This window comes from Leptidea sinapis, chromosome Z, assembly GCF_905404315.1.
Source record: "Leptidea sinapis chromosome Z, ilLepSina1.1, whole genome shotgun sequence".
NCBI classification, from domain to species: domain Eukaryota; kingdom Metazoa; phylum Arthropoda; class Insecta; order Lepidoptera; family Pieridae; genus Leptidea; species Leptidea sinapis.
Window position 1 is genome coordinate 36,296,605 of NC_066312.1, and position 10,022 is coordinate 36,306,626.

A 10,022-nucleotide genomic window follows, 5' to 3' on the forward strand; every position below is an offset into this window, starting at 1 on the left:
AAACGGGACCGATTTTAAACCGACGACCGTTGGCATGAAAACACGGACACGAATTGCTTGCTGGAATGTGCGAACGCTAAGTGACGATAGTCGACTAGCCCAAGCAGAAGCAGAAATGCTTAGATACAAACTGCAAATTCTCGGTCTAAGTGAAGTTCGCAGAAATAGATTCGGAGAACTGAGAACGTCAAGAGGACTCACGCTACTCTACTCTGGAAAGGAGGACGAAGATGACAACTAAGAACATGGGGTGGGTTTCTTACTTTCAGATGTGGCGAAAAGAGGCCTCTAAGACTTGAAACCAATCTCAGATCGAATAATCACAGCCCGTTTCAACAGCAGAGCCTGAAAAGTCAGCATTGTGCATTGCACAACTGGTGGTTGAGTAGCATTGGCTACGCACCCACCAATAGTGCAAGTGAGAAGCCCAAGGACGATTTCTATAGCGCGTTAAGCAGTACATTAAAAACATCCGTAGACAAGACATAGTCATCGTAATGGGAGACTTAAACTCAAAGGTGGGTGCAGACAATGTTGGTTGTGAAAGACATACGGGAAAATATTGGCTAGGAGAACGCAACGAGAACGGAGAGCATTTCTTGGAGTTCTGTCAGAACAATGACCTAACCATCGGAGGGACTTTATTTATTCACGGAGACCATCACAAATATACATGGATCTCACCCGTTGGTGTCACTAAGAATCAAATTGACCACCTGGCTATTAGCTCTAAATGGAGAACGTCGCTTTTGGAAGTGCGTAATCGAAGAGGTGCTGACATTGAAAGTGACCACCATCTTGTAGTTGCAGAAGTGCGTCTCAAAGTGTCGGCATCAAAAACGAATTACGCTACGACGAAGACATGCCGACGGTTTGATGTTAGCAAACTTAATAATCCTGACATCAGCAACAAATTTAAACTGGAGCTTCGAAACCTCTTTTTGATCCTCGATGCCAACCCCACATCTGTCGATGCGGAGTGGAATCGCATCAAAAGTAGCCTACACAGAGACCAGCTCCGTCGTTATAAGACATAAAACTAACACTAAGGCGGAATGGAGGTCACAAAGAACTTGGGACCTCATTGAAAAAAGGAGAGAGCTTCACCTGCAACTTATGGCCCCGAATAACGCAAGTGTACAGGACGATCTCAGGCAGCAATCTATCGCAGTATACGCCAGGATAGAAGGGTGTGGGCCGAGAATATTGCTGATGATGCTCAAAGTGCAGCAGACGCCGGAAATCTGAAGGAGATGTACAATGCCACACGGACACTGACGGGGAAACATAGTTCAAGGAGAAAACCTTTAAAGAGCAAAGGCGGCCAATTTATTGCGACTTCGGAAGGGAAGCTACAACGCTGGCAAGGGCACTTTGAGGAACTCTACCGCATCCCCGTTGACTCCGATAACAAGATCACACCAACAGATACTTTGACCTCAAGCACTGACTGTTCACCTCCTGCTTAAGGCGGACATGGTATCAGCCACAAACGCGCTGACACCCCTGCTCCAGCGCATCTGGCGAGACGAAGAAATACCAGATGATTGGAGTAAAGGTATTTTTATCACTGTTCCTAAAAAGGGAGACCTTCGCCGATGCATCAACTGGAGAGGCATCACTTCTATCAACCTCCAAGGTGCTATGTAAAATTATCATGGATAGGCTTTCGACGGTCATCGATCCCCTTAACCGTAGTGAGCAAGCAGGTTTCCGCCCCAATCGATCGTGTACGGATTACATAAACACTTTACGTATCATACTAGAACAGGCATCAGAATGGCAAAGAGAAATTACATTCGTGGATTTTGAAAAAACCTTTGACACGTTGAAGTGGACCGGTGTATGGTCTCGCCTACGAGAAATTGGCGTCCCCGAGAAAATCATAAATATCACTACAGCTCAATACAAGAACTATGCTTGTAAAGTGACACAAAATGGGCTCATCTCGGATAAAATAGAGGTACATGCGGGTCTACAACAAGGGTGCCTTCTTTAACCTCTTCTTTTCCTTGTCGCTCTTGATGGAATTAAAAAAAAAGAAACCCACAACAAGCGCTCCGGTATAGAATGGGGCATAACAAATACTCTAGAGGATTTGGATTATGCCGATGATATATGCCTCTTAAGCCACACACTTACTCAGATATCAAATTAAGCGACCTGTGCGAGAAAGCAGCGAAGGCGGGACTTAAACTTAATTAAAGGAAGACTCAAGAAATGAGGTGCGGGGCAACGAGCTCAGGCCCGTTGCTCATTGGCACAGAGGTAGTGGAACGCGTCCACAAATTTTCTTATCTCGGGAGCTGCGTGTCAGAGACTGCAGGGACTGAAGAGGATATCACTTCACGAATCGCCAAAGCACGAGCAACCTTCGCACGGCTCCAATCCGTATGGCAATTACGGAAACTGACACGGTGAGTTAAGCTCAAAATATTCCGGTCCAACGCGTGAAGACCGTATTGATGTATGGGTGTGAGACGTGGAAGGTCACCAACCATCTCTCATCAACTTCAGATTTTCGTTAACCGATGCCTTCGAAATATCCTCAGTATTCACTGGCTGGACAAAATTTCAAACGATCATCTTTGGCAACGCTGTCATGAAGTCCCAATCGACCAACAAATAAAACGCCGCAAATAGAGCATGATAGGCCACACACTCCGGACTGATTCCAACCATGAACCGAGGCAAGCCCTAGATTGGCACCCTCAAGGAAAATGCAAAGTAGCCGTCCAAAGCAAACCTGGCCGCGGACTGTCATTGACGAAGCGAAGGACATCGGAAAGACCTGGAGTGAAATTAAGAGAGATAGGAGAGTATAGGAAACAAACAGTTTTATGATAAATATTAACAAATCTTAAAACTCACACTTTCACCAGTGAAGTTTCTAACAATTATACGTCACTTAGTTAAAAGTTAACCAACGGCAAGATAAAAACCACAAAACAAAAGTAATACAAATTAACAATTAGTTACAAGCTATATAAGTTACACAATTCTATACACACCTATTATACAATACTATAATGAATTAGTTACAATGACTAAAGGATTCAGAATAAAATATAAGAATGGGGTTAAAAAAATAGTAATTGTTGTAAGTATCACAAACCAGTGATCTGAAAACATTTAACTTTTCATGACTAATGCCAATATGACTGTATGCTCTAATATACTCGTAACAGCTACATGCCCTAATTATAAACCTGTTCTTTCCGTGTACTGTTCTCGCATAGGCAACATCTAATACATCTTTACATCGGGAAGTAGGCCTTCTGCAGTGTAATCCTATTTTACTTATTAGATATGGAGAATCAGCTATATTACGTAATAATTTATATAAAATATTATGTCTCTATTGGTGCGACGGCCTTTCAAAGAAATTAAATCGTTGGAGTGAAAATTAAACGTTAAACTAAATGTTATCGGAATTGTAAATGCTTAATAAATTTATTTTGAATACGTTCCAAGCAGTTTATATGAATATTATAGCAGGGGTTTCAAACCAATGATGCACACTCAAGATGTGACCTGACAAAAGCGTTGTATAAAATTAAATATTATGTATGCAATTTTTTAAACTCACTTCCCTGCCTTTATTGCATTTTAAATGCAACCAAGCATTTTATATGATTTATTAATTAAATTTGTTTTAGCGAAATAATAGCAGAACAAATAGTAAGTAAAAAATAATATCTTTATAAACATAACAGCCTCACACTATTAAATATACGATTAACATAAATAATATAAAATAAACAAAAAGTGAAAAGAACCAATGAAACAGCCTTACAATATTTCTTTTTATGAAGCTTGTTCAGTGAGAACTGGACCGAGCGACCCTCGACTCGTGACTCGCCCCCCCCCCCCGGGCCCGCACCGCGACCCCGCCGTCACCACGACCGAGCATCAACATTTGGCTCAAAGAAAATGGGATATTTACTGAGAATTCTTCAGTTCACATTGAAATAAGTTTGCACGAGTAGACTACACCATTATATACTTATTGTGGACATAAATACTGTAACAATTAAAAATAAACAAAATATTACACTTCAATTTGGAATCCGTAATTTTTATATGATTGTTCATTGAGTTTATATTTTTAAAACTCTCCATTCGCTTGGTATTAGTAAAATGTTTGTGTACCAGACTATTAATAGGTACACTGAGACCTCCTCTGTTTGTCACAGAAAAAAACCTGGCTTGCAAAAGCTTGCAAAAACACAGTGTTCGTACGAAAAAGGTGGTCAAAGCAGTAAAGGAAAGAACTTGAAGAAGTCCTGTCCAAAAGCATAGGATTTTATCTCGGGAGATGAAGATAGCGCCTAGAAGCATGTCGCGTATTTTAAAAGATGAAAGATACCATTCTTGACAAGGGAATGAAGCCCCTTAACAACACCGTGGACAATAACCACTCGGCGCCGGGTCATAAAGCTCGGTCTACTCAGTCATGGTTGGCAACAAACGTTTCGGACTTCATCAGAGCTGAAGACGAACCGTCGTCAAGTCCCGATCTTAATCCGCGGGATTATGATTTATGGTCAGTTTTAGAGAGTACGGCTTGCTAATAGAATCCCTACGATTGACAGTGAAGAATTTTCCCATGGAAAGAGTGCGTGCTTCTATTGATTCTGGCTTCAACGCTTAAAGGATTATTAGCCTATGGAGAACACTTCAAATAAACTTTTTAAATTTTGAATTGTTTTGTATTTATTTATTAAACTTAAACACTGTAAAAGTTATAAATGTTATTTGAATAGATATTTTTTTTCTTTGTTTCATTACCTAGTCTTGCTATAAATACTATAACAAGATAGGTTTGTAACTACATACATAGTTATAGGTGAGGTGTGCTTGAGTCGCACACGCGACGTGAGGAAGAGAGAGGCGAGAGCGCGGCCGCAAGACCGATTCCAAAAATAACAAGTAACTTTGTTTTGATTTTTAATTGATTGTATAAAAATACCCAATTATTTTTTTACACACACATTAGTTATATCTATTGCTTTGGAATAGTGATTTTGAAGTCGGTTGTTTTTTGTCAAATATTTTTTTTATTTCTTGATTTTAAGTGAATCTGAAGTACACTAACTTATAATTTGTCTAAATATGTGAAGATGTACTTTTGCAATGTGGCGCAAGATAGCACCCTTAGTGTAAGTCGTTAAGGGCTTCCATTGTTCATCTCGACAACAACAATTACTTGACCATAACGGCGTTACGGTAGTTGACTCAAATATCCGGATAGCATAAAAAAGATTCGACCAAGGATCGTTAATTTGTTACTAAGAATTTAAGAATTTCGTTACTTTGTCATGGATACCATAATTAGAACCTAACCAAACTACACCATTAAAAAAATCATTGAAATCGGTTGGCGCGATATTGAGTTATTCGTAAATTTGGCGCTTACATACTTATAGCAAACTAAAGACTTTTATGGTCTTCTCGTGGATGCCATTGTTAGATCTAGACCAATGGAACCACACGGGAAGTACCAGATTTCGAAATAAAAAATTATCAAAATCGGTTCACCCAGTCGAAAGTTCAAAGGTAACAAACATAAAAAAAAAACATAAAGAAGCCAAATTGGCAATGGAAAACCTGCTTCCAGCGAAGTCAAAGGAAAATTAAATTTAATGTATAATATAAAAAGTGTGGTTTATTACACTGCATTCTTTTGAGAAAAGCACTATATATGCCTCGGCGGGAAATGGCAATTGCCTGTCTCGTATTTAGTGAGAAACTCATACTCGACCTGCAATTGCCTGTTTCCCGGCCTTTGCAATAATGTACTATTAATTACCTTACTGGTGCTGTAGTGGTCCAGTAAAAAGTACGTGTACGTAAGACATTATGTAATAAGATGTACGTTACGGGCAAATGAAATGAAAACGGTCATTATGATTAAATAATCATACTTAAACCGTTTAATGCGTTCACAGCTTGTAGTTTTTTTTACTGCTTGTAGTTCATGTTTAGAGTGCGTTAGGAACGTAGCTACATGTTATTCAAATTCAAATATATTTATTCAAAATCACTTATTGAACGTCAAAAACTACCACCCAATCAAAAGAACCTGCCTCAGACCTGAGAAGAATGGGCGAAAGAAACTCAGCGGGCTTTTTTTACATAAAATATGGATTAAAATGTGATATCGTACAATAAACATTTATAATTAAAGAGCCTGAGGCTGCGCTTTATTACCAGTCCGTGGTGTCATTAAGAAAATCGTTTATGCTATAGTAACCTTTCCCATACAAACGTTTTTTAATAATTCTTTTAAATTTCGTTCGTTAAGATCACATCGCCCAACAAAAGACTTACTAACTCGAGTCAACCGAGTAGTAAGCATAACAAGTTTATGTTTGTTCCTCGTGTTAACATTATGAATGTCACAGTTTCGCGAAAATTCCTCAATGTGCTTATGAACATACAGAACATTATCAAAAATATATTGTGAAGTAACAGTCAAAATGTTTATTTCTTAAAAAATTTCTCTTAATAATTGTTTAGGACCTAGGTTATAAATCGCGCGAATAGCCCTCTTCTGCAACACATAGATGGTATTAATATCGGCCCCACTGCCCCATAACAATATACCATAGAAAATAATACGCGCCGTATCTATGTCAGTAAACCGTCTAATTTTCTTAACCAAAGTTAAGATTTCTAATGCCGTGTTATACTATTATTAATTGTTAGAAGAAAATTCAGACTTCGATTATCGACCGAGAAGGTATATATTTTTATCGATAAGTCAAAAATAATAATATCTCTCTAGGTTCAAAAGTATAGCAACGACCACAAAATATAAAATACTTGTCAACTTTCAAAACGCTAGATGGCATATCGAAGGACACAGTAAGAAGGACAAGTAATTGAACATATTTCTATTTTTAATTCGTCATGGATCATCTCCTGTTGAGCGGATAAATAAATATACAAAAAAAAATTTTACAAACAAACAACCGACTTCAAAAAATCTTTTCCAAACAATATAATATCCACTTAAAATTAATTGCATATTCTTCTACAACCTAATTATTGTGTAGAGTGAACAATGTTGTGTAGAGACGTCACTTCATTGTGTGCCTTCTAGCGCATCTATCACGGTGAGTGTTGCGAAGAGCTATTTAACTATTACTGCCGCCAAATTCCACCTTAGCACGACGCGTCACAAATTAGAAAATCATCCCCACCATCTGGATGTTTCGCGTTCGGGAGTGTGACGCTCCTCAACAGTGGGTTTTCTAGGAACTTTCTTCCACGGTCATCCAAGCTGCAGAATAAGCTCCTTGTGCGGTGTTTCTGGGACGACATGGGCACCTTCCTCAAAGGCCGGCAGCGCTCCTATGATTCCTCTGATGTTGCAAAAGAATATGGGCGGAGGTGATCACTTAACATCAGGTGACCCCGTACGCTCCTTTGTTTTTCTTTTCGATAAAAATAAAAAAATATATATCATCCAATAAGTTCAGAATTACTAGTGATTTTAAAAAGTACATCTAAACCATGATTTATATTATTTAAACATCTATATGTCTCTATTACATCTATATCTATACTCTATAAGTTACTTAGTGTACGGGTAGTACGCTCGTTTGTCCTCCTCTTCCATATAAAAGGTATATTACAAAAATATCGAAGAAAGGTTTAGTGATATTAACCTAAATGGTTTTTTGATTGATGATATGTTGGCAATCTATACTCCGTACTGCCAAGTCCTTCAGCGATTTAAAACATATAAGGTATACAAAGACCTAACGGTGTGGAGTCAGAACTCATATTTTGTTACAAAATGGCTGACAGACTGACAGAAGGATGACTGGCTGCAGTATTGTCACAAACTTGGAGTCAAGAGATTATATATTTTTTTCAGAAAAAGGCTGATATCGCTGCCAGCCGACCATGTAGGAATGACCCGCAATCAGTATTGTTAATAAAATATATTTTATCAATAAAGAAGCCATGCGCAACAATTATTACTTACGTGATTTGTATATTTTTTTTTATATAAGAGGGAGCAAACGGGCAAGAGGCTCACGGGATGGGGAGAGGTGAGGCCACCGCCCACGGACATCCGCAACAACAGGTGGGTCAAGAAATACGTTGCCGGCCTTTAAGGTGTATGCTTTTTTCTTGAAGGTCCCTAAGTCGTATCTGTTCGGGAAAACCGCAGCCGGTAATTGATTACACAAAGTGGCTGTGCGAGGCAAGAAATTTCTAACGAAACGCGCGGTTGTGGAATGTCAGACGTGTGTGTGGCGGGTGGTACTTTGCACAAAATGTCCGATGGTGGAATTCGGCGGCTGTAATCAACCCGAACATATTCGATTTAAATGGCAAAACCGATTTTTGGTCGGGTTGTTTGTTATGCGTGGGACATCACTATACTATACTAATGTACCCTTCCATGAAGTACAACATTACGAGTATCGGTATGACAGTTTAACTAAAAAAAATACGAATCTTGATACGTATGTGTGCGAATGCTTGAATTCATTTGACTGGAGCGTGTCTAGGTCGTGTAGTATAATATCGAGTGGCGACAGTGGTTCCCATATAAATAACGCGTGATGGTATTTCTAATGTGTTTTTCCAGTTCTGTGGGTGTTTCAAACCGTAAACAGTTATGAAACTATGTTTTTGTAAAATACCCACATTCATATAAGGCGCCCGGTATGAGAAAAATATGGGGAGTAAAACCTACTCATCAAATGGCATAGTAACGTTTTAGGTGCGCATCATTTCTCGCGCACTTTCTTGTATTTTGAAGCTTTATTATATTATTGAAATTAATTTTTTATTACACTTTCATAAAGTTAAGTGAAAATTCTATAAATTATGGAAGAAAGTGGTGTAAGTAATAGTGCCCGAAAATCTGATAAGCACGTGGGTACTAAGTAAGTAACAATTCATACATTAATATGCCATGTATTGTATATATAAACATGTGTGCTTAGTATATTTTATTAAATATTAAATTATCAATATTGTTCATACAAAATACAATATCCTAACGTTCGTTTCGGTGCGTTAGGTTTGAAACGAAAAAAACTTAATGACGTCATCCCGGACGCAGCTATCGCGTACATTTCGGCAGATTCCCGCGTCCTTTGTAGCGAGTGGACGTCTGTGGACTCGTCGTAGGTAACAAATTTAATTTTCTCTCGTATGCCATTATGAAGCTCATCAAATGATTTCACTGACATCCTATAATATTTGAAGAATTTATCTGGGTGTTCTCGTAATCTTGCTCTTTTGAGATAAAATTGACTATCTGTTTTCCGAACGTGCGTGCCCAGCCTGAGGCTGGGCGCAAATATCCTCTCCTTCTTGTTTAGCGCCAATAAAAGTGAAATAGTAATCAATTCGTCTTTGTCGTCTATGATAATATTTGCGTGTGCTTTCACAAGCGTCCCTATTCTTACTGGTCGTAAAAAAATCCGAACAAAAAAACCGGATGTTTGCGCTAGTCTCACGGAATTCCGAATCTGAATTCCTGATCAGGAAACCTAATCCGATTTCCGAACATTTGCGCCCAGCCTATATTATAGCGCATTTCACGCCAAATAGACAATTTTTATCCTAAGCTATTATTTTTTTAAAGTTATTATGATTTATTTTCTATCAACTATTTTTGTAGTTCCAGTTATGATTATTAATGATTCGATAATATAATTATAATGATGAATCATGTAACATCTACTTAAATGTAAAATATTTGATATTTAATATTTCGCCGAATAGTCGTAAAAAAAGTAAATAAAATAAAAATATATATTATATACTTTAAGAATTTTCATTATTTATTTATTTATTTATTTATTTATTTATTTATTTATTTATTTATTTATTTATTATATACAGACACTTTATCACATAATATTACATTATATTTGGTCCCTACACTAGGCGTAGCCTGTCCTGTAGGCAACCAATTTACATCCTAAGGTTAACAATATGAACCGAAAGGTCAAAAAGTGCACTCTGTATATGTGTGTGTGTACACG